General features: G+C 40.8%; 1 pseudogene; it reads left to right on the top strand.

Annotated features, from left to right (window-relative positions):
* The first annotated feature begins 8438 nt into the window (after positions 1–8438).
* LOC113938450 lies at positions 8439–9945 on the top strand (annotated as a pseudogene).
* The last annotated feature ends 16160 nt before the right edge of the window (positions 9946–26105 follow it).

The raw sequence follows: 26105 nt of genomic DNA on the forward strand, positions 1-26105 counted from the left end.
GAGGGAGAAGCAGACTCCCTGCTGAGCAGGGAGCTCAATGCGGGGGCTTGATCCTGGGACTCCAGCATCATGACCTGAGTGAAACGCAGATGCTTAACCGACTGAGCGGGGAATTTTTGAAGCATGTCCATATTTGAGAGGAGATCAAAGAAGCCCAACCAAAACAACTGTGGACTGACTGACAGTGACAACTGTGGATTGAACAAAAGTTCTTTTTAAAAGGACTGTTTTGGAGGTTATGATTCTTTGGAGGGACTAAGGTGATGGGCAGTGGAAAGAATCACATGCGAAATTCCTTAAATAAAAATCGACTTAAAAAAATTAAAAATAAAAATAAATTTCTCACATGAGAAGTCTGGAGGTATAGCAGTCAGATACCCAGTCAGATACTGGGAAACAGTCAGATACCCAGAATCTTCCTGTCTTGTTGTTATACTACATTCAGCACAGATCTTCCACATCATGATTTAAGATGATGAACTTCAGTATTTACATTTGCATTCCAGCTAGCAGGAAGGAGAACAGAAGATGGGCACATCCCCTCTAAGGATATTTTCTGTAATTTTCATACAACACTGCTGCTTACATCTCACTGGCCAGAACTTAGAGGGCATCTAGCTGGAAGGGAAGCTAGACTTATACACTATACTCTTGGGGGCAGTGTGTACATTTAAAATCAGGAGTATTATACTAAAAAGTGGAAAAGTAATGTTGGTTCATCAGAAGTTTCTGCTATCACACTCATGGGTCCTTTTTGAAAAAACTTTCTGATGATGATATTCAGCCACCCAAGAAGTGAACAAATAATCAGAACTGGAGAAGTCATGGTAAAAAGATGGGAGATGAGATTTGAATCAATTTAATCATTATTCAGTTTCACTTAAGATTTTTTTCTTTTTGTTGTTAACTCAGGCAAAATTAATTGATACCTTTTTATTTTTAAAAAGCTGATCTAATATGATCCCATTCTCATGAAATTATTTCTATCCATCCAACCATCTGGCCCTGAATCTAACTGTATCTGTTTAGAAATATTATAGCTCCCCAAAACCTAACTGGTTATTTTCTGGAAAAGTGAGATTTAGGACAATGTATGGCTTTTTTCTTTGTATCTTTTTGATTGTTCAAAAATGTTTGAAATGAGCATGTACCATTTTTAGTAAAAAAATAAATCATTGCCCTTAAAATATGTGTTGATAATAAATTATATTTTTATTGGAATAATATTTGGAGTCATTAGGACATACCCTTTGGTTGATCCATCCACACCCTCTTAAGTGGCAAGATCAAGGGCCTGTCAGATCACTGAACAGAGTTAGGACATATGAGTGTAGCTATTTAACCACAATTTATTTTCTCTATAAAAGCTAACCAATTCGTTTAGAGCTAGACCTTGCAGCCTTGACCTCATTAGCAATGAACTACTAAAAATTGACAATGATATTTTACCAGCTATCAACTAATGGGGTTAAAGTCCACATTTTTAACCAAGTAAAAGATTTAAAAATAGGACATTGAAAGATGCTCAACATCATTAGCCACTACAAAACTGCAAATCAAAACCACAAGGAGATACCACTTTACACCCCTGGAATGGCTATAATCAAAAAGAAAATTGCAAGCTTCAGAGAGAATGTGAAGAAATTGGAACCCTCATACATTACTAGTGAAGATGTAAAATGGTGGAGCTACTTTAGAAAACAATCTGGCAGTTCCTCAAAAAAGTTAAGCATAGAGCCGCCATGTGACCCAGCAATTCCACTTCTAGATATATACCAGGAGACGTAACATCCATCCACACAAAAACTTGTACATGAATGTTCATAGCAGCATTACTCATACTAGCCAAAAAGTAGAAGTAATCCAACTGTCCATCAATCGATGAATGAATAAATAAAATATGTTTATCCATATAATGGAGTATTATTCCTCAACGAAAAGGAATGAAGTGCTGATACAAGCTACAACATGGAACCTTAAAAATATTCTAGACAAGGGGCGCCTAGGTGGTTCAGTCTGACTCTTGATTTCAGCTCAGGTCATGATCTCGAGCCCTGCATCAGGCTCTGCACTCAGCAGGGAGTCTGCTTGAGATTCTTTCTCTCTCCCTCTCCTCCTCCCCCTTCCCCCCCGACTCTCTCTCTAAAATAAATAAATAAATCTTTAAAAAAATTCTAGACAAAAGAAGCCAATCACAAAAGACCACATAATGTATGATTCCATTTATAGATAGAATGTTCAGAAGAGGCAAATCTATATAAACAGTAGATCAGTGGCTTTCGAGCAGAGTATGGGTAGGTGTGGGAAATGTGTGTGACCACTAATGGGTATGGGCTTTTGGGGTGGATGATAAAAAGGTAATAAAATTAGATTGTGATGATTGTTGCACAACTCTGAATATGCTAAAAACCATTGAATTGTACACTTTAAATGGGTGATTTTATAGTATGTAAATTTCAATAGGGCTAATAAAAATAAAATCAGTGTTTAACTTATTTTATTTGGTTGTTGCATGTTGATTTCCTGTATATTATACATCATAAGCATTTCCATGTAATTCCTTAAATGTCAATCATTTTTAGAGAAGAAATTATTACTCATAGAGGAAAAGATTGATTTTTAAATTAAAGTTCATGGTTTTAATCTATCATCCAGAACCTATCCTATGTTTGATGTCTTTATAGGAATATTAAACATTTTGTGTAAACTATATGTCACATTAGAAGGTACAAAATGCTGGAGCTAAAGGAAATGGGCAATTACCAGTCATTCATGGAGAAAAGAACTTTTCAAGTTTTTTTCCCCACCTCTGTTCAAACATTTTTAACAAAGGATAAAGAGGGAGGCTCTATTGAACTCTAATAGACTAACTATAGTCTAAGATCAAATCAATAAAAAGTTTTCATGATTTTTCACTGAAGGTAGTTTCTCTATATTCTTTATTCAATAAAGATAACATGAAAGAACTAGATCAGACAAGTAAGAAAAGGCCTCTTTAATCCATGTTTGAAAAGGACCTATTCTAAAAAGCATTCCCAGATATCCAGAGTCTGTCTTTCAAATGTAATTACCTATGATTTTATGTAAAGTCTAATTTACAGTCTAATTGCAGACCAACTTGCAATGTACAGACATCTACAACTTCAGCACACATTTGATATTTCTTAGTCCAAACATGGGCCCTGGTACAATTCTTTTTTTCTGCTCCTGGTAGTAATTCAGTTATAGTGTTCCTTTCTAATAAAGCCCCCAGTGAAACTCTAATGAGATCTCTAATCTCAAAGAGAAAATATGAAAAATTAGTCACATGACTAATAATATATGCGATACTTTGAGTACATTTTTTAAAGATGTTATTTATTTATTTGAGAGAGAGAATGAGAGCACGAGTAGAGGGGAGGAGCAGAGGGAGAGGGAGAAGCAGGCTCCCCGCTGAGCAGGGAGCCCCACATGGGACTCAGTCCCAGGACCCTGAGATCACGACCAGATCCGAAGGCAGAGGCTTAACCAACTGAGCCACCCAAGCGCCCTTTTCAGTTCATTTTGAATGTTTTAGGTCAGTTATAATAGGGGTCACATCTGGCTGTTAGATGTGTATCACCGTAATTGACATCATTACATATTCTTCCTAAGTGGAACCTATAGGCTAATTAATGTGTCTCCTCTAAAATTTTTGCAGTATTTCCTAGTAAGAGCAATGAGAGGTTCCTATAGAAGATGTTAATTTGTGTTTCAAAACTTTAAAGATGTGTGGCAATCTCAATGGTAGGGAGGTTCCCATAATGATAATTTAATACTTATTACTAACTACTAGTAGTAGTAGTAGTTCTGTGCTAACTTCAGGTACACTTTTTGGAACATTGTTCAAGCTTACACTGAAGGGGAAATTGTAATCATGTCTACCTAAGAATCATAGGATTCTAGAGCTGGAAAATATCATAGAGATACCTTCATTTTATTAGTAAAGGAGGCTCAGGTGATGGTCAACAATGAAGATCCCTAACAACTTTATTGAACGCTTGTATAGTCAAACAGATAACTCCTCAGTACTGCTATGGGGAGGAATTAATAATGTTACACAGAAAGTATCATAGAATAGTATGATGGGGAAATGCTTTCAGTTCAGAAGATAAGGCTCTGGAGCCAAATTGTCCAAATTGTAATCCCTACTCTGCACTTAGTAGTCTTTTGGCCTTGGGCAGTTTACCTAATGTCTCCAAGCCTCGGTTTCCTCATTGGTAAAATGGACATAATGTACTTACCTCATAGGATTGTTGTAAGGATTGAATGAGTTAAATACATCTAAGGCAACCTGGAGCCCTATATGGACTCTCCCTTTTCTTATGGAGCAAAGATTCTGCGGGGCTATGGAGACGTGCCCACCTAGAACCCATCACCTCCCTGACCTCTTATAGGCCAGACTCCAGCTATCGGAGACAATGGCCCTGAGCCCACTTACAGGGCTATCTTCTGGACTGCTCTGCTGGAATGTACTCTCCCAGATCAGAGGCTGACCTGAAGGGACAGCTTTTTGTGGGCTGGGAGAGCATGTACCTGAAGCTGGGATGCATGGACTGAGTGTCCACAAATTTGTGTGCAAGGCCCCTCATGGAGAGAGTAGGAGGTAGGACAAGAAGAGAGGCAGCCTGGAGGCAGGGGTCCATTTCTCCTCACGCTGCCACATTCTGGCATGGAACTCAAGGGATTCTAAGAATTCTGTGTTTGAATCTGTCCTTCCAGGTTGTTATGAAGGCACATTTGACAAGAGGAAAGAACATATTTGATATCTTGCTCGATATCTAACTTTTAAGTGTGTAGACATATGGAATGGAACCCTTTAGTATTCTTGCCTTGCCCTGATGAGTGTTAGGGAGCAAGCTTGGTGCCTTGCCCATAGTAAGCATTCAATACAGTTTAATTATTATTGTTGTTGTTGTTATTGTAAGTGACCCTTCTCACTTCTAGTAAAATACAATCTTTCTTTTCCCCTACTGACCAGAGACAATACATACAGCCTGCCAAGAGAACGCTGATGTACAATCACTCAGGATAGAGATTTCTAAAGGCCCGAACAGAGAGGCAAAACTACTTTTCAGGTTAGCAAATACGACCAGGAGGTAAGCAAAGCCCTTTGCAAAGATCAGCTGCCAGAAATTCCATACTAAACATGAACTCAGCATCAGCACTTGCACCTGTGAATAACTCCCAGGGAAAGCCAGTACAACAAAGAGGCCATACCCCAGCACAGAGCTGCCCAGGGTAAGCGTCCATAAGACAAAAGGGTGACCAGCAGATCTGAGAGAAGTGGAAGCAAGACCTGAGTAGAGCCATGCAAAGATTGTTCTCGTAGCCTCGGGGACTCGGCATTAGCACGGGTTCCTCAGTAAGGAAGAGCTGGGAATGGAACAGAAGCCTACTGTTGTCCTTCACTATCTATTTTGATTATAGCAGAGAATGTGGGTCCGGGCATGCTGAACAGATCGCTTTGTTAATTTTATAAAGTCCTGAAATTTAAAACACATTCTGAAGAGGAAAGAATTTGACCCATCCTTACACCTCACACCTGCATAAATTTCAAATGGATCAGAAATATAAATGTAAAAAACATCATCAAAGTACTGACCGAAAACGCAAGTTAATTCACCTACAGCCTGGAGAAATATTTCTAACCATGATACAAAATCCAGAACTAAAAAGGGCAAAAATTGATACATTCAATTACAAAAAAAAAAAATTAAGACTTACTTTGCAGGGCAGAGAATATCATAAGAAAGTGAGAAGAAAAGTTATTAACTGGGAAAAATATTTGTAATCAATATTGCAGAGAAAGGATAATTATCTCTAATATATGAGCTTCTTCTTTTGGTAAAAATAAGACTACTAACTCCATGGAAAAATGTGAATAGACAATTCATATAAGAAATAAAAATGGCGGGCGCCTGGGTGGCTCAGTCGTTAAGCGTCTGCCTTCAGCTCAGGTCATGATCCCAGGTCCTGGGATCGAGTCCCACATCGGGCTCCCTGCTCAGCAGGAAGCCTGCTTCTCCCTCTCCCACTCCCCCTGCTTGTGTTCCTGCTCTCACTGTCTCTCTCTGTCAAATAAATAAATAAAATCTTTAAAAAAAAAAAAGAAATAAAAATGGCCCTTAATCATGTGAAAAAAGAAATGCTCAAAACAAGAGAAATGCAAATTAAAAACTACACAGATTTTAAAACATGCATGATTAACTGCACAGTCTCAAGAATACCTAGGACAAAAAGAATAAAATGGACATGTCCCAGAACATAGACTCTAAACTCAAAAAAAAAATTAAAATGTTTTCAGTCATCATATTAGAGCATAATAAATAATGCTGCAGGAATGCAATCAGCAAAATCCAGACTTTGGGCAATTCCCAAGGACAACCTGTTTTTGGTATTTTTTTTTAAATCAATTATAGGAAATAAAAATGAGAGGTAGAGGGGAAACTGCTTACTAGAAGATAATTAAAAGACATACCAATCTCAAGGAGCTTATTTGGATCCTGATTTGAACAAACTATTCAAAAAACAAACACTATGAGATAACCATAGAAATGTGAGCACTGACTTAATATTTGATGGTTTTTAAGGTATTATTAATTTTTAGGTGTTATAATGGCCATGTGATTATGCTTTTTTAAAAGAAATCTTATCTTTTAGAGATACATGCTGAAATATTTATGTATGAAAAGTTTTGAGGTCTGAATTTGCCTCATTTGCTAAAAATAATCTGGAGGAGGGGGAGAGAGGTGGGTGGAGTTATAGCTAAAATCAGATGGGCCCTGGGCTGGTTAGTACTGGCTACAGGCTGGTTCACTGTACTGTTCTCCCTACTTTTTAAAATTTCCATATGTTCAGGGCGCCTGGGTGGCTCAGTTGGTTAAGCGACTGCCTTCGGCTCAGGTCATGATCCTGGAGTCCCGGGATCGAGTCCCACATCGGGCTCCCTGCTCAGCAGGGAGTCTGCTTCTCCCTCTGACCCTCCCTCCTCTCATGTGCTCTCTCTCTCTCATTCTCTCCTCAAATAAATAAATAAAATCTTTTTAAAAAATTTCCATATGTTCCATATTTCCAGTTTAAAAAAAAAAAACTGCTTCAAATATTGTTACGGCCAGGACTCTGGACAGGACCCAACCTCTCTGTTACAGCCAAGATTCTAAGTGGCACATGAGCAAAGTAGCATCCCCTACAGAACCTGCTTTCGGGCTTATTTCCATCTGAAGGTGTTTATCCATTTCTCCTGCACAGTGTTTTGTTATTACGGTCTCATTAAAATGGGTCAAGTAAGATTTTGGTTCATTATTTCCTCCAATGAGAAATAGGAAGTACAGAGTGATGGTTAAGGATTCAGACTCTGGAGTCAGATGGCTGCACTCATGTCCAGCTCTACGGTCTGGATATGAGACCCTGGGGGAGTTATGGAGATAACGCTGATAATTTCATAAATACGTTGTGAGGATTCAGTGATTGACATAATGTATGTAAAGTGCTGAGAATACCTAGCACATAGTAAATATGCAAAATATTTTTGTTAATAATAGTAAACATCATCAACATTTAAAATATCTGCCCACAGAAGGCTCCCAGAGATTTTAAAATAAGATTTTAACTCAGTTATGCACATGTCTGTGTGATTGTCTTAGTTACTATTGCTGTGTTTATATGCTGCCTGGCCATAAAATTAGTGTCTATTCTCTGAACCAGTTTTCTTTTCTTTTTTTTTTTAAAGATTTTATTTATTTATTTGAGAGAAAGAATGAGAGAAAGCATGAGCATGGGGTGAGGGGGCGGCAGGCAGAGGGAGAGGGAGAAGCAGACTCCCTGCTGAGCAGGGAGCCAAACACGGGGCTCTATCCCAGGATCCCGGGATCATGACCCAAGCCAAAGGCAGATGCTTAACCAACTGAGCCACCCAGGCGCCCCTCTGAACCAGTTTTCTGATAAAACTATAGAATATGTTGGAACTGATGCAGCATCAAACTGAAAATTCTCCACAGCCTTAAAAGCATCAATATTACTTATATGCAAAGATGTCAGTGAGCTAAATAATATGCCGCAGATTCATTAAATTGCTACCATTATAGAAGTAGTAGCCAAATAACTTCAAAATTGTATGCAGAAGTCGCAGTAGTGTATCATCAAATGTCCCCAGAATCTAGTATTTGTGCCCTAGAGTGAGGAAAACTAGAGAAACATTTAAAATCAAATGGCTTGACCCCTGAAATCCTGAATTTCTGAAAACATTTTACTAATGGGAAGGAAACTTAAAAACTTATTTTTGTGAACTCCGCTGCTGGTCCCCACAAATACTGACCTAATCTTCATATTAGCGAGGATGTTTCATTCCTCAGACAAAAGCTGAACAATCTGAATAGAAGAGGACAGAATGAGCGAGCCAGGGGCACATGGACTGAAACATGACCCGGGGTCCTGCTCTAATCACTTTCCGCACGGCTTTGGACAAGGCACTCCGTCCCCAGGTCTTGGGTGTGCTCAAGTGTCACATGAAGGGGCTAGACTCAACCACGCGCAGGGCAACTTCCACCTCTAAAACGTACGGCCAATTAATAGCATTCGTTTGTTCTTGGCAATACCTATTTCAGGGAGGTCATACAATTCAGCTACACGGCATTTATTGAGATCCTACTTCAAAGAGTGGTGAAAACAGGGTAGAAAAGAGATATTCCCTCCCAATCTAGTGCTCTTTAAAAGACCCAGCCCCCAGGCCTGCCTCACCCACTGCCTCACGGCCTTGCACCCTCCCCGCCCTACCCGGGGCCAGGCCCCTGCCCGCGTGGCTTGCCTCCCCTGCCCGCGGCCCTGCAGCAACCCACATCTGGGGCTTCCTGGGTGGGAGTCGTCCTCCTGGCCCCCCAGGAGGAGGAAGAAGAGATACCTGCGGCCTGACAACCCGCTCCCCCCCAACTACTTGGCCGTGATGGCCTTGGTGATCCAGGCAGCACCCTTCCGCGGGCTGAAGCGCCCCCATCAGGCGTCAGGTCCAGGCCGCGTTCCCCTTCTTCAGGGAGGATTACAAGGGCTGCAAGGATTCCAAGGGCAACCTCAGGGCAGTCGGCGGGAGCCTGATCAGGGCCAAGGCACTGCGGCTGCAGAACGCGGCCCTGGGGCGGCGCTGGCAGAGCAGGGCCGTGCGGGGAGCCTTCGCCCCGGGACCTGGCCCCTCCGCGTGGCGCAGCTGGCCCTAGCGGCCGTCGGGTCCCCAGCCGACGCCCAGGGAGGGCTTAAGCATGAAGTGATTGCTAGAGGACCCCAGGGAGTGGGCACCACGGAGGGTCCGGCTGGCGCCGGGCACAGTGGGGAGAAGGTGATGCCCGCTCTACCCCTGCCCTCTGAGAGGCCTCTGGGGCCCCTCTGCCCCCTTCCTGGGCCCAGGAGAGCAGAGGGGAGGACTTCCCAAGGGGAGAAGCAGCAGGCTCTCACCCCTCTCCCCTGAGCACAGAGCCTGTCCCCTGCACTTACTGCAGGACCCCGCAGACCCCCCCCCCCCCCGGGACTGTCCAGTGGGAATCATAGAGCCTCACTCTGGGGGGCAGCTATCCTCCTCCTACTTGCCCCTCCACCCTCCCAATGTGGAAATGCCCCTGGCTCCACTACCACCCACACCCTGTCCCCAGTGCCCACCTTCAGCCAGCCCAGCCTACTGGAGGGTGGCCCTGGAAGCTCGTGGCCCCCCCAGGGCTGCTCTGGGATCTAGATGCCCTCTTCCAGGGGGTGCCACCCAACCAGAGCATCTGTGACGTGTGGGTTAGTCACTCCCAGGATCCAGTGGCCTCCACCCCAGGCTGGCTACTCTCCTGTAGAGACTGCGAGGCTCCCAGGGCAGGGGCTGCTTTCCTCTCCTACCTCTTCCTGACACCACTGGCTTTTGGGGAACCAAGGCCAAGAAGACCAAGAAGTTTCTGAACACCTACGAACTCAACAGGAGATCGAAGAAAAGAATAGCAACAACTCTGAACAGAAAAGCGACCACTTACTGGAAGGTAGGACGTGCGGAGAAGTGAATCCGAGGCGATATTCGGGAGGATAGACGGCGGGGGAGGGGGCCTCCCTCGGCCACTTCTGACAAGTGATAGAGCCGCGGAGCACAAAATCGGAACTTTTAGAAGTCGGCTCCGCTGAGGGAAGTCGCTCCAGTGGCTAAGCGGGGGGTGGAAACCTTGGGGGACAGTGTGGTCTCAGGACCCTCGGGGTCACAGAAAGACCAGGGGTGTCTGAGGGCGGCAGAGCTCCCAGGTATCGGAGCGGGGAAGCCGGCTGCAGAGACGGAGCCGAGGCATGGGCTCTCAGCTCGGGGTTGCCATAAACCGTGATCAGTGACGGTAGGGCCACTGCTCCTCCAGCAGGGACCCAACAAGAGGCAGATCCAGGAGACTCCCCTTCCCTCCCCCAGGGAGAAGCGGCGCAGGAGCGCACCACAGGGATCTGCTGGGTTTGGAGACTCCACACGGGGTCGTGTGCCAGAGATAGAAACGCTCAGTCACAGGCCTGGTGAGCACAGAGTGCAACCGGAGACCAGGGAGACGGGAGTGACTGACTGCTTTTCTTTGGGGGCACACTGAGGAGCAGGGCCCTGAGTTCTAGGTTCCTCCATGGCAGAGATTGGGAGGCCACCATTTTCACCCTGGTCCTCCAAAGCTGTACCAAGAGCTCGCAGGGAACAAAAGCTCCTGAGAGCAAACCCGAGCAGCTTGCTTAGCCGGGACCAGCAAGGGCGGGGCAATTCCGCCTCGGCAAAGACATTTGGGAACCACGCAACAGGCCCCTCCCCCAGAAGATCACCACCAACAGCCAGCCAAGACCAAGTTTACCGCTCAATGAGAACGGCAGAACTCCAGCGCTAGGGGAATATTGCTCATAGAATTCATGGCTTTTTTAACCATGATTCATTAGTCTTTCAAAGTTAATTTTTTAACTGTTTTTTTTAATTTTTCTTTTTCCCTTTTTCAACCAACATCTTATCAATCCCTTTTTTTAAAAAAACATTTTCATTTTTCACTTTTAGAGTCATATTCTATCCCTTCATAGTAGTTACCCTTATTTTTGACATATATATATAAGTTGTTCTCTCTTTAAAATTTTGAGATACAAAAAAAAAAATAATAAAATTTTGAGATACAGTTTCTTCTAACAGATCAAAATATACCCTATATCTCTAGTGTATGGCTTTGTTCTAGTCTCCTGCCTGATCACATTCTCTCCTCCCCTTTTTTTCTTTCTTTCCTTTTTTTAAATCCTCTTTCTTTTTTCAAACACCTTCTTATCAGTTCCTTTTTTAAAATTTTTTATAATTTTCATCTTTACAGTCATATTCCATCCCTTCATCATATCAACCCTTATTTTGTACATATATAAGTCTTTCTTTCTTTAAAATTTTAGAAGGCACTTTCTTCTAATAGACTAAAATACACCCAAAATCTAGTCTGTGGCACTGATCTATGCACTAACCTGATCATATTTGATCATATTCTGTTTTTTTTTTGTTTTCTTCTGTTCTTGTTTGTTTTTATCTTTTTCTTTTTTTTCTTTTTTTCTCTTTCTTTCCCTTTCTTTTCCCCTGGTTTCAGGTCTTTTCTGATTTGATTACAGTATATTTTCTGGGGACGTTGTTAATCTGTTAGCATTTTGTAATCTCATTCATCTATTCTCCTCTGGACAAAATGACAAGATGAAAAAAATCACCTCAACAAAAAGAACAAGAGGTAGTACCATCTGCCAGGGACCTACTCAATACGGACATTAGTGCGATGTAGGACCTAGAGTTCAGAATCGTGACTTTAAAGATACTAGCCGGGCTTGAAAGAAGCATGGAAGTTATTAGAGAAACACTTTCTGGAGAAATAAAAGAACTAAAATCTAACCAAGTCGAAATCAAAAAGGCTATTCATGAGGTGCAATCAAAAATGGGGGCACTAACTGCTAGGATAAATGAGGCAGAAGAGAGAATTAGTGATACAGAAGACCAAATGATGGAAAATAAAGAAGCTGAGAAAAAGAGAGAGAAACAACTACAGGATCACGAGGGCAGAATTCGAGAGATAAGCGATATGATAAGACAAAACAACATTAGAATAATTGGGCTCCCAGAAGAAGAAGAAAGAGAGAGAGGGGCAGAAGGTATATTGGAGCAAATAATAGCAGAGAACTTCCCTAATGTGGGGAAGGAAATAGGCATCAAAATACAGGAGGCACAGAGAACCCCTCTCAAAATCAATAAAAATAGGTCAACACCCCGACATCTAAGAGTAAAACTTACGAGTCTCAGAGACAAAGAGAAAATCCTGAAAGCAGCTCAGGAGAAGACATATGTAACCTATAATGGTAGAAATATTCGATTGGCAACACACCGATCCACAGAGACCTGGCAGGCCAGAAAAGATGGGCATGATATCTTCAGAGCACTAAACGAGAAAAATATGCAGCCAAGAATACTATATCCAGCTAGGCTGTCATCGAAAATAGAAGGAGAGATAAAAATCTTCCAGGACAAACAACAACTAAAGGAATTGGCAAACATGAAACCAGCCCTCCAAGAAATATTGAAAGGGGTCCTCCAAGCAAAGAGAGAGCCTAAAAGCAGCACAGACCAGAATGGAATACAGACAATATACAGTAACAGTCACCTTACAGGCAATACAATGGCACTAAATTCATACCTTTCAATAGTTACCCTGAAAGTAAATGGGCTAAATGCCCCAATCAAAAGACACAGGCTATCAGATTGGATTAAAAAACAAGACCCATCCATATGCTGTCTGCAAGAGACTCATTTTAGACCCAAAGACACCCCCACATTGAAAGTGAAGGGGTGGAAAACCATTTACCATGCTAATGCACACCAAAAGAAAGCTGGGGTGGCAATCCTTATATCAGACAAATTAGATTTTAAAACAAAGACTGTAATAAGAGATGAGGAAGGAAACTATACCCTACTTAAAGGGTCTATCCAACAAGAAGATCTAACAATTGTAAATATCTATGCCCCGAACATGGGAGCAGCCAATTATATAAAGCAATTAATAACAAAAGCAAAGAAACACATTGACAACAATACAATACTAGTGGGGGACTTTAACACCCCCCTCACTGAAATGGACAGATCATCTAAGCAACAGATCAACAAGGAAATAAAGACTTTAAATGACACACTGGACCAAATGGACTTCACAGACATATTCGGCACATTCCATCCCAAAGCAACAGAATACACATTCTTCTCTAGTGCCCATGGAACATTCTCCAGAATAGATCACATCCTAGGTCACAAATCAGGTCTCAACCGGTACCAAAAGATTAGGATCATTCCCTGCATATTTTCAGACCACAATGCTTTGAAACTAGAACTCAATCACAAGAGGAAAGTCGGAAAGAACTCAAATACATGGAGGCTAAAGAGCATCCTACTAAAGAATGAATGGGTCAACCGGGAAATTAAAGAAGAATTAAAAAAATTCATGGAAAGCAATGAAAATGAAAACACAACGGTTCAAAATCTTTGGGATGCAGCAAAGGCAGTCCCGAGAGAAAAGTATATAGCAATACAAGCCTTTCTCAAGAAACAAGAAAGGTCTCAAATACACAACCTAACCCTACACCTAAAGGAGCTAGAGAAAAAACAGCAAATAAAGCCTAAACCCAGCAGGAGAAGAGAAATAATAAAGATCAGAGCAGAAATCAATGAAAGAGAAACCAAAAGAAAGTAGAGCAGATCAACGAAACTAGGAGCTGGTTCTTTGAAAGAATTAACAAGATTGATAAACCCCTGGCCGGACTTATCAAAAAGAAAAGAGAAATGACCCAAATCAACAAAATCATGAATGAAAGAGGAGAGATCACAACCAACACCAAAGACATAAACAATTGTAAGAACATATTATGAAAAACTCTATGCCAGCAAATTAGATAACCTGGAAGAAATGGATGCTTTCCTAGAGATGTATCAGCTACCAAAATTGAACCAGGAAGAAATAGAAAACCTGAACAGACCTATAACCACTAAGGAAATTGAAGCAGTCATCAAAAATCTCCCAACAAACAAAAGCCCAGGGCCAGATGGCTTCCCAGGGGAATTCTACCAAACATTTCAAGAAGAATTGATACCTATTCTCCTGAAACTGTTCCTAAAAAATAGAAATGGAATGAAAACTTCCAAACTCATTTTATGAGGCCACCATTACCTTGATCCCCAAACCAGACAAAGACCCCATCAAAAAGGAGAATTACAGACCAATATCCTTAATGAACATGGACGCAAAAATTCTCACCAAAATACTAGCCAACAGGATCCAACAGTACATTAAAAGGATTATTCACCACGACCAAGTGGGATTTATCCCTGGGCTGCAAGGTTGGTTCAACATCTGCAAATCAATCAATGTGATACAATATATTAACAAAAGAAAGAACAAGAATCATATGATCCTCTCAATAGATGCAGAGAAAGCATTTGACAAAGTACAGCATCTTTCTTGATCAAAACTCTTCAGAGTATAGGGATAGAGGGTACATACCTCAATATCATCAAAGCCATCTATGAAAAACCTACAGCGAATATCATTCTCAATGGGGAAAAACTGAGAGCTTTCCCCCTAAGGTCAGGAACACAGCAGGGATGTCCATTAACACTACTGCTATTCAACATAGTACTAGAAGTCCGAGCCACAGCAATCAGACAACAAAAAGAAATCAAAGGCATCCAAATCGGCAAGGAGGAAGTCAAACTCTCACTGTTTGCAGATGGTATGATACTTTACGTGGAAAATCCAAAAGACTCCACCCCAAAACTGCTAGAACTCATAAGGAATTTAGTAAAGTGGCAGGATATAAAATCAATGCACAGTAATCAGTGGCATTCCTATACACAAACAAGACAGAAGAGAGAGAAATTAAGGAGTCAATCCCATTTACAATGGCACCCAAAACCATAAGATACCTAGGAATAATTCTAACCAAAGAGGCAAAGGATTTGTACTCAGAAAACTATAAAACACTCATGAAAGCAATTGAGGAAGACACAAAGAAATGGAAAAACGTTTCATGCTCATGGATTGGAAGAACAAACATTGTGAAGATGTCAATGCTACCTAGAGTAATCTACACATTCAGTGCAATCCCCATCAAAATACCATCCACTTTTTTCAAAGAAATGGAACAAATAATCCTAAAATTTGTATGGAACCAGAAAAGACCCCGAATAGCCAGAGGAATGTTGAAAAAGAAAAGCAAAGCTGGCGGCATCACAATTCCGGACTTCCAGCTCTATTACAAAGCTGTCATCATCAAGACAGTACGGTACTGGCACAAAAACAGACACATCAATCAATGGAACAGAATAGAGAGCCCAGAAATGACCCTCAACTCTATGGTCAACTCATCTTTGACAAAGTAGGAAAGAATGTCCAATGGGAAAAAGACAGTGTCTGCAACAAATGGTGTTGGGAAAATTGGACAGCCACATGCAGAAGAATGAAACTGGACCATTTCCTTACACCACACACAAGAATAGACTCCAAATGGTTGAAAGACCTAAACGTGAGACAGGAGTCCATCAACATCCTAAAGGAGAACACAGGCAGCAACCTCTTCGACCTCAGCCACAGCAACTTCTTCCTAGAAACATCGCCAAAAGCAAGGGAAGCAAGGGCAAAAATGAACTCTTGGGATTTCATCAAGATAAAAAGCTTTTGCACAGCAAAAGAAACAGTCCACAAAACCAAAAGACAACCGACAGAATGGGAGAAAATATTTGCAAATGACATATCAGATAAAGGGCTAGTATCCAAAATCTATAAAGAACTTCTCAAACTCAACGCCCAAAGAACAACTAATCCAATCAAGAAATGGGCAGAAGACATGAGCAGACATTTTTCCAAAGAAGACATCCAAATGGCCAACAGGCACATGAAAAAGTGCTCAACATTGCTCGGCATCAGGGAAATCCAAATCAAAACCTCAATGAGATACCACCTCACACCAGTCAGAATGGCTAAAATTAACAAATCAGGAAACGACAGATGTTGGCAGGGCTGCGGAGAAAGGGGAACCCTCCTACACTGTTGGTGGGAATGCAAGCTGGTGCAGCCACTCTGGAAAACAGTATGGAGGTTCCTCAAACAGTTGAAAATCTATTTTCATAGCTCTAGCTACCATATGATCCAGCAATTGCACTACTGGGTCTTCACCCCAAAGACACTAATGCAGGGATCTGAAGGGGTACGTGCACCCCAATGTTTATAGCAGCAATGTCCACAATAGCCAAACTATGGAAAGAGCCAAGATGTCCATCGACAAATGAATGGATAAAGAAGATGTGGTATATATACACAATGGAATATTATGCAGCCATCAAAAGGAATGAGATCTTGCCATTTGCAACGACGTGGATGGAACTGGAGGGTGTTATGCTGAGTGAAATAAGTCAATCAGAGAAAGACATGTATCATATGACCTCACTGATATGAGGAATTCTTAATCTCAGGAAACAAACTGAGGGTTGCTGGAGCAGTGGGGGGGGGGGGGGAGGGGGTGGCTGGGTGATAGACATTGGGGAGGGTATGTGCTCTGGTGAGCGCTGTGAATTGTGCAAGACTGTTGAATCACAGATCTGTACTTCTGAAACAAATAATGCAATATATGTTAAGAAAAAAAAAAAAGAAGATAGCAGGAGGGGAAGAATGAAGGGGGGAAACTGGAGGGGGAGATGAACCATGAGAGACGATGGACTCTGAAAAACAAACTGAGGGTTTTAGAGGGGAGGGGGGTGGGGGGATGGGTTAGCCTGGTGATGGGTATTAAAGAGGGCACGTTTTCTGCGTGGAGCACTGGGTATTATGCACAAACAATGAATCATGGAACACTACATTAAAAACTAATGATGTAATGTATGGTGACTAACATAACAATAAAAAATTAAAAAAAATAAAAAGACCAAGAGGTGTCTGTGGCCACAGCTGCCCAGAAACACCAGGCACCAGCATGCTGAATCCGCTATGTTTATTGGACTACCCAACAAAGGGTTGGAGTTGGCCCAGGCACCGCCCTGGCCCTGATGGTCAGTCATGCCTCTCCTACTCACAGAGGCAAGACTGGAAAGAGTGAGGGCTTTGCTTGCAGCAGCCCCTTCCAGATCCACTTTCTCTGGCCCTCTCTGTCCATCTATCCTTCCTTCCATCTATCCATCACCATGTGTCGCTTCCCCTCCTTGGCTCCAGGCTGGGAGAGGGAGAACCTAATGGTGGCTCCAGCCTGAAGTCCTGTCCTCCCTCATGTGCCTGGGAATGAGGTAGCCCCTTTTGGGGGAAAGGAAATCAAGACCCTGCTTGGTTTGGGTGGTGGTAGTGGGGAACATAACAGTAAAGGAGTAGACAATAAAAAAAATAATAAAAATTAAAAAATTAAAAGACTGGGTCAAACTTGGGAATATACTTAAAATCATGTTGTCAATTATATCTTAGTAAAACTGGGGGGAAAATCTTAATGGAATTGTATACTTCCAAATGTTAAGTTTTATGGTATGTGAATTACATCCCAAGAAGAAGAGGAAAAAAAAAGAAAGAAAGTATCTTGGGTGGCCCAAAGAGGCTTAAATAGCGATGTGAACCAGAGTATGAACTTTTATAACTGAACAAAGAAAATCTGGACGGCAAATTTAGATAGACCAACAGTGGGGAGAAGCACCCTTTACCAAGACGGGCTACATAATTTGCATGGTCCAGAGCAAAATGAAAATGCAAGGCCCCTAGTCCAAAATTGTGAAGAATTTTGGGGCACCTGAGTGGCTCAGTCAGTTAAGCATCTACCTTAGGCTCAGGTCATGATCTCGGGGTCCTGGATTGAGTCCCACGTAGGGCTCCCTGCTCAGTGGGAGTCTGCTTCCCCTTTCCCTTTGTCTCTCCCCTCCTCCCCCGCTTATGCATTCTCTCTCTCTCTCTCTCTCTCTCAAATAAATAAATAAAACCTTTTTAAAAAATTGTAAAGAATTTCAAGAGAGTGACAGCAGAGCGTTAAACCAAACTCACACCCCTCTGGGCATGGGACCCTGTGTGACTGCACAGGTCACAGACCCATGAAGCCAGCTGTATTTACTGAACTGTTAAAATTTTCTAGGCCCAGGACAGAACACTTAACAGACAACCTTTTCAATTTTCACCACAACCTTGCGAAAGTAATATTGTTATCCCTATTTTGTGAGAGAGGAAATAAAGGCTTCAAGAGGTTAAAGAATCTATCCAAGTTCTCACAGCCTGGAAATGACAGAGCTGAACTTCATACTGAGGCCTGACTCCAAAGTCATGTCCTCGCCAGTGGTCTTCAAACTTATTAGTGAAAATTTTTGAGTGAATACGCCAATGTATGTGGAAACATAGAAAGATAAATTATACACATACACTACTGCATTTATAAATCATGTACCTTATGAAGCCTGCAAAACAAAGACTTTTTAAAGATGCCATAAATAGATATTCTAGTATTTTCTTTCCATACCTCAACCAATTGCCTTTCACAATTTCCAGTAGTACCCAGGGGTTAAGGCTGCCCTTGACCCAGACAAAATTAGAGTTAATAGTACCCAAGATGTTAATTTTCCTATGAAGCGTGAACTTTTTAATAAGGTATTCTTAAAGGTAACACCCAAAAAGGGAGTTGCTCATAATGGAATTTTAGGCCCTGTGAAAATCAAGGGGCATTTACTTTTTTAATCTGGAGGCTGACTTGCCTTGGAGAAATCACATTTCATTCGCTGATAAAGCAAGCAGGCTGAGCCTGACCAAGATTTTTGGTGTATTCTAGGTTGTTTGTACAGTTATACAGCAAAGGTTGATTAGGGAACACAAGATTACACCAAGATACAACATTAGTGACAAATGTTTACTGAGTGCCTATGACAGGCCAGAAACCTTGCTGGTTGCTAGGGATAGAGTGAGCCAGCCAGCAAGGAACTAAGTGTGTTTTAAAGGAACAGAGGGGCTCCATGCCAACAGAAATAACCTTGGAAAGAGATGCAATTTGTTTTCTCCTCCTTGAACATAAACTGCTAGAAAGCAAAACCTGTGCTTACAGGTGTATTTTATGAAAAAATAGTTCAATACGTTAGAACTCGATGAAAATGACAAATTTTCCTAAAAAATGTTAGAATCAACTTTTTATAACCGTCATCTTTCTCTATAGTGTAGTTTTTAGATCCTCTTGAAATACTGCGATGCCACCAAGTGCACTACAAAATTTGTTTTTGAATTCTGCTTTTATCTCTTTGTACATAATAATAATCTGTGGTTGAATCATGGAGGTGCTAAAGATGGACAGCCCAAGATAAAGGTGATTTTTAAAACTCTTCCTCAAGATGGCGACAAAGGACCACGTCTTTAAAACAGGGACGCCAACTCTGCGCTGTTTCGATTAAATGGAAAATTCAGAATTTATTTCCTTACCGAATCTACAAGAAGAAAAGTGTAAATAAATGATATCTACAGAGCCGTATTTTTCTAGTACCCTATTGGTTTAAAGGGTGAATTATTTGGATAGACTGCTTTGTAAAAGTAGCACTAGGAAAAAAAGGATGGAGTAGAAAGAAGAAAATTGGAATCACAGATTATATATGGAGATGGGTATGTCAACAACGCTTCACATTCCTTTCTTTGGTTGCTATGGTAACTCCCAGGTTCATTCACTCAGCCCTTGTTTTAATAGAGCTCTAAAAGCAGTGGAATGTTGGAGCTGCAGTCAGACTGTCTGGTTCAAATCTTATCTCCACCCTTTACTAAACATGTGACTGTCAAGTGATTTAACATCTCTCCGTGTCTCAATTTCCTCATTTGTAAAATGCAGATGATGAGTAACTGAGAATAAGCATGTAAAGCACTGAGCACAGTACCTGGCACATATTATGTATTCAGTAAATCAGCAGTCACCACCAAACCACCATCATGGCCACCCCTACACCATCTACAAAGACTCATCAAAACATTTATTTCACCGTATTTTATGAAGAAGCATGGTTCTTGGTATTAGCCAATCCCAGATAAGGGGGGAAATACTTTGGGGCTAAACAGTATAATTTGAATATCTGGCTCATTGCTTAAAATATCAAATTGTTCAGTTTTTCATTTTGAAGCAATCAAATAATTTGATCAATGAATCACTCCATTCTGTTCAATTGCCATTCAGGATCTTTCTAGTTTTTGCCGTAACAAAAAATTACATAAAGCAAATTTATGCAGAAAGCCACATTTTTACCAACCTATTTCTTCTTTTAAGTAGATTTTTGCATACCCAATCTATGTTTCTATTCTAGCATTTCCTCTGTAATTACTAGAAAAAAAGAATAAAAATAAGTATCATTTTCCAAATTCTACAATCTTTGTGAATAAGTATAATCTACTCATATTTGCAGGAGATGCTTGGCTTTATTTTAGCGCTCTCCTGTTTTTGTCTTTCCTCCTTGATACTGCTAATTATCCCAGGGCTTAAGCAGTTCTTTCAACATTTATCCTTTCCACTGTCATTAATTTTTTTAATTGTCAAAATAATTTTCCATATTAACAGCCAATACGCCTGCTCTCAGCTGGTCAAGATTCTGTTGGTCTGTTGATGTGGTTGATCTGTTTTGTTTTTCCTTCTGAACAGTTCACTTTATCTGCAAAATCCCAATTGTCTTGCTAGCATTCCTCAGCTAATTAATTGTGTATCCTCTACCCAGCATTGTCTTTTAAATTCAAATGCTTTGCTTTTAATAGAATCATTTCTCACTGTTTTTCTACTTAACTATCCGTGAGACTCAAGACATTTGGTAGCGATGATGACCGTTGGCACTGTATCATCCAGCCACACTCATGTCTCCCGGCTTCAGCCTGACGGCAGAACTCGCAGAAAAATATGGAGCCACAGGCAGAGATCCTCTTAAAAACTCTGGACCAGGAGAGTCAAAAGGACACATCAAGAGTGGAAAGCTTGTCTCTCATTAGCTGGATAAATTGACACTTCCTAAAAATTATGCTGTTTACACATTTTACTTTGTAATCAACATTATTTGGCTGCATTCTAAGATTTTTGAGAGGTGTCTTTTAAAGTCAGAGAAACCGGGGCGCCTGGGTGGCTCAGTCATTAAGCGTCTGCCTTTGGCTCAGGTCATGATCCGAGGGTCCTGGGATGGAGCCCTACATTGGGCTCCCCGTTCCGCGGGAAGTCTGCTTCTTCCCCCCCCCCCCCCGGTTGTGTTCCCTCTCTTGCTGTCTCTCTCTCCGTCAAATGGATAAATAAAATCTTTTAAGTAAATAAATAAATAAAGTCAGAAAGTTCATCTGTGTGATCTCTGGTACTATTTCCATATTTCACTTCATACTTGTGATTGTATCAGAAGGAAATAAGCCCATCCTTTCTAACAAAATGTTAGAGAAAAACAGGGTGTGAGAGTCTGTTACTTTGGTGCCCCCAGTGAAACATTTCCTGGTATTCATGCCTTTGTGTATTCAAGTCCTTGACTCTGGCCTTGGTCATGTGATTGGCTTTGGCCAATGGGACATTAGCAAGTGTGGTGCAAGCAGAGGCTTAATAAGTACTTGCACATGGTGGCGGGGGGCGGGGGGGGGATTGTCCTCTTGGAAGGCTTCATCTTAGAGCTAGACCCCTGAAAGGCCACAGAGTGGAGGGAAACCACAGAAACCATCTGGACATTCCAGTTCCAACCAAGCTGTCGTTGGAATACAACAGCCAAAGAGTCCTCGGCCACACGACAGGGGGCAGAGGTTCCTCCCAACGGAGCAAGTCAACCCACAGAATCATGAGAAGTAACAGGTTATTGTTTAGCTACTATGTTTGGGGATGGCTTGTTACACAGCAATAGGTAGCTGAAACACCTGGTAAGAAATTACCTTCTTAATTACACATGGTGTTTTCCCCAGGTTTCCTCTCAGGAAAGCATCACTATGTACACATTTCATTTTGATAAAGATTCAGCTCTAAATTTATATAACTGAGATGCCAGAATGATGCCCAACACCCTGCAGTGTGCTTTGGCCTTTGAGCTATTTAAAAACCTGTCACCCAGGGCAGCCCTGTCCTCACTGACATCTCCACCAGGAAGCCTGGCTGGCTGGTGCTCTAGGCATCGCAAATCTTATTTTGGAAAACGCTGACAGATGGTTTCACAGAATATTGTCATAATATCATGTCACTGAATATTGAGTTGCCTTCATGGTAGCAGATTTCTGCAGAGATTGGGCTTTTAGATTTCTATGATTCCAACATTTCCTTTTTTGTTAAACTGTGAATTTATTAAAAGTCATTATGAAACCATAGAGAACTAAAAAGAAAAGTTTACCTACAAAAAAAGTCTGAACATTGATGGTGGACTAGTTGAATCCACTCCAGCATGTCCTCACAATGGTGTGCTATGTACTGATAAAACAATGGGTGAGTTCTGTAGTACTGACATGGAAAGTCCTCCTGGATAGAGCAGTAAACAAACAACAGAAAAAAGCAAGTTTCAGAACAGTGTGTATGGTATGCTCCCCTTTGGGTTAAAAGGGAGAGAAATCTATATTTGTATTAGTGCATATGCGTGATATATTTAAAAATCTAAGAACAGGAGTGGGAAACTGACACTAGGGGAATCAGCACAAGAAAGAAACTTTTCACTATTACACATTTTTACATTTTCTTGTTTTTTAAACATATGAATGTACTACCTATTCAAAATATATGGTAAGTTGTTTCAGTTTGGGAAGACATGAATTAAAATATTAGCAGGGATTGCCTCTAGGTGATAAGATTTCACATTTTTTTTCTTTTTGTTTATTTGTATTTCCTATTTTTCCACACAAAAAAATTTCATGTAATTTAAAAAGCAATATTTAAAAATTATCAAATAAAAAAAAAATCCATTGATAGTTCCATCATTCAATCCAAACACAACTATTATCTTTCTATGCATTAACCTTATAATCACAAATAGATACAATCTGGTATCCCTTATCTGAATATACCAAGGTTTACATAACTGAACACTTGGACATTTTTTACTGTATACTTTCATAAATAATGACGCAATAGCTGTTTGTACAAAGAGATTTCCATATGTACAATAGATCCTCAAAAGTGACATTCTGTTTCAAATGGTATAAACATTTTCAGAAGCGTGATATGTACTGTCTAAATGATTTCCAAAAGGATTGCTGCCAGTAGAAATTTATGAGAACTCCAGGTTCATTCAACTGTCATTAGCATTGATTAGCATTTTAAAAATCTTTGCTAATAGTCAAATCTGAAACTCTTTATAACTTGTCTTTAGATTTCTTTTGCAACTAGTAAAGATGAACATTTTTCTATTTGTGTGCTGACCCGTTTAATTCCTCCCTAAAATATTTTTTCAAGTCCTTTGCCCATATTGAGATTTTAGAGGGTTTTCTTTGTTTACAGGTTTTTAAGTATATTTTAGTTATTAGCAAGTGTTAGACACCTTGTCTGTCCTTTTCATTGGAAATATTTTTCCTCTGTCATCTGCATTTTGTTTTATTTTATTGCATTTAGAGTGTTAGGTGTTTGTTTATTCATGCCTATTATTTATGCTTTGACATTGCTGCCCTTCAGAAATCGAAATATTCACTTCTATTTTCTTCTAATTTGATATACTTTGATATAAAATTTTTTCTTTAATTATTTAGAATTTCTGTGTGCAATGTTAGAAAAAGACTTGGATAGATACTTTTAAGGCTATCCACATTCCTTAATAGAATTTATTGAGTAATCTTTCCTTTTCCCATTGATCATGTGGCCTTCCCTATAATATTTTTGGTTCTTATGCATACTAGTGTCCATTTCTATCATAGTTACTATGTTCCACTGATTTACATCAGTATCACACTCTTTGCTAAAGTTTGAGAACATCTTTTCACAAATGGCAGTGCTCCAACCCATCAGGATCATCGTGATCATTTCTTTGTTGCCACTGCTTAACTTGATGTTTATTTATCATCTTCTTCAGGTAAATAATTTTATCTTTCAAAAATATTCTATGGCTTTTGTTAGACATTTGTCAAACCTATAAATTAACCTGAGTAAAAATTGGGTTTGTTTTGGGTTTTGTGTTTAATTTTCTTGCTTCTAGGGGCACCTGGGTAGCTCAGTCGGTTAAGCATTTGCTTTTGGCTCGGGTCTTGATCTCGGGGTCCTCAGGTCGTGATCTCGGGTCATGATCTCGGGGTCCCCGCATCGGGCTCCCTGCTTGGCGGGAAGTCTGCCTCTCTGTCTTCTCTGTCCTTCCACCAGGCACCGCTTGTGCTCTCTCTCTCAAATAAATAAATAAATATCTTTTAAAAAAAATTCTCTCTCCCTCAATCTCTCTGCCCCTTCCCCCCTGCTTGCACTCTCTTGCTGTCTCTCCAAAAAAATTAAAATAAATAAATAAATAAATAAATAAATAAATAAATAAATAAATAAAATTCTTGCTTCCAAAAGGAACATCGTTTTCTTTCCATTTAGTCAGGACTTCCTGCAGCTCAACACCATTTTTGTTTGTTAATTTGATTGGTTGATTGGGTTTTTCTCACAGGTCACCCATATTTCACATTAAAAGTATTCCTTGGCACTTTATGGGTTTTGTTTTGGGAATGGGGTCTCTTGTTATATTTTTCTAACTGATTTTTCCTTACAGAGAGGAATCCTAGTGATTATATATTTACCTCGAATCTGGCCCTTTTGGTGCTCTATTAATCATCCTGGAAAACAAGTTCCAGTTTAGGTTTTCTGGAATACAAGTTGTTTTGACACTTCAATTGGTCTGAAACTCTGTTAATTCAGGGGGGAAAAATCATTAGGGGTACCACAATGGCCAACCAATGGGGTGATCTGAATGTTTACTTCCCATTAATTTCACTGTGTTGTGGACACAGCCTGTTTTAGGGATGTTACCATGGAACCTTGTAAAAATAGAATTGTGAATGTATGCTGATGAATTACAAGTACAAGAACAGTCCCTGATTTAGATGCGAGCTGTGCACCTGGCTAACTCTCACTCTGTTTTGACAGTCGCAGGGGAAGAGAGGTGAGAATCCTAAAATAGAAAGGAAATTGAAGAAATCAGCAGAATGGCTGAATCAGTGGCTGCTTTTAATTACCTGCCCAGATGTCTTGAGTACGTTTCATATTTAATTGGTTCTACCTTGCCACCTTTGTTCAGATAAAGATTCCTAAGGGAATTGGGAAGACATGGAGATTTGTCACTTGGTGCTGCTACAAAGGTACCCATATATATTGCCTTCCTTTCATCTTGGCCAAGAAATGAGGTTGTTCTTTGTTCTCTTCATTGCAAATCTCCTCTAGATACACATGTAAGTGGGTTCTGGTTCCTTTTGTCTTATCCCAGGAGGGAACATGGCCAACAGTGCTCCCTCTGGTGGGAAAAGCCACCTTGCCCAAGCTACTGACCACAAGGATGGGAGCAGGGCATTCTACTCCAATGAAGAAGACCCACAGGGAGGATAGGGGATAAAAACACCGAGAGAACAGTTGGGGGGAGGGGGACAGAAAGCTTGGCATGGACAGATAAATGTCTTATGGGTAAAATAAAGAACTGTGTAATATGTCCTCTGTGTTCTGTGTATGCTCCGGCATCTAAACATGCAACTTTCCTTCAGATAATGGCTGCAACTTCCTTCCTGTTAAAGACCTGGTTGATGAGTTACCTAACAATGTGCATCTCCACCCTCCAGACAAAGGTGAAGAAAAAGGACTTAACATGTAAACGCCTGCATTTGTTTAAAACTTTTGTTTCTCAGTCCAGATCGGTGAGCAAAAAGTCAAGATGGAGTAGCAATTTAGCAGAGGATGAATGTTCAAGTGTGTGTACACATTAGAAGGAATATTTCCACTGAGCAGTGTCAGTAATATGCCAGAGTTTCAAAGCACTACAGCTAGTAAAGAGCTAAGAGAAATGACTTGTGCCCTGAGAAGCAGCAGGAGAATGATAGAAAAGGGCCATTTTTTTAATAATAGTAAATCAAAAGTACCCCAAAGGATACAAAAATATAGATTCAAAGGGGGACATGCGCCCTGATGTTTATAGCAGCATTATC

This window comes from Zalophus californianus, chromosome 8 (assembly GCF_009762305.2).
Source record: "Zalophus californianus isolate mZalCal1 chromosome 8, mZalCal1.pri.v2, whole genome shotgun sequence".
Lineage (NCBI taxonomy): Eukaryota > Metazoa > Chordata > Mammalia > Carnivora > Otariidae > Zalophus > Zalophus californianus.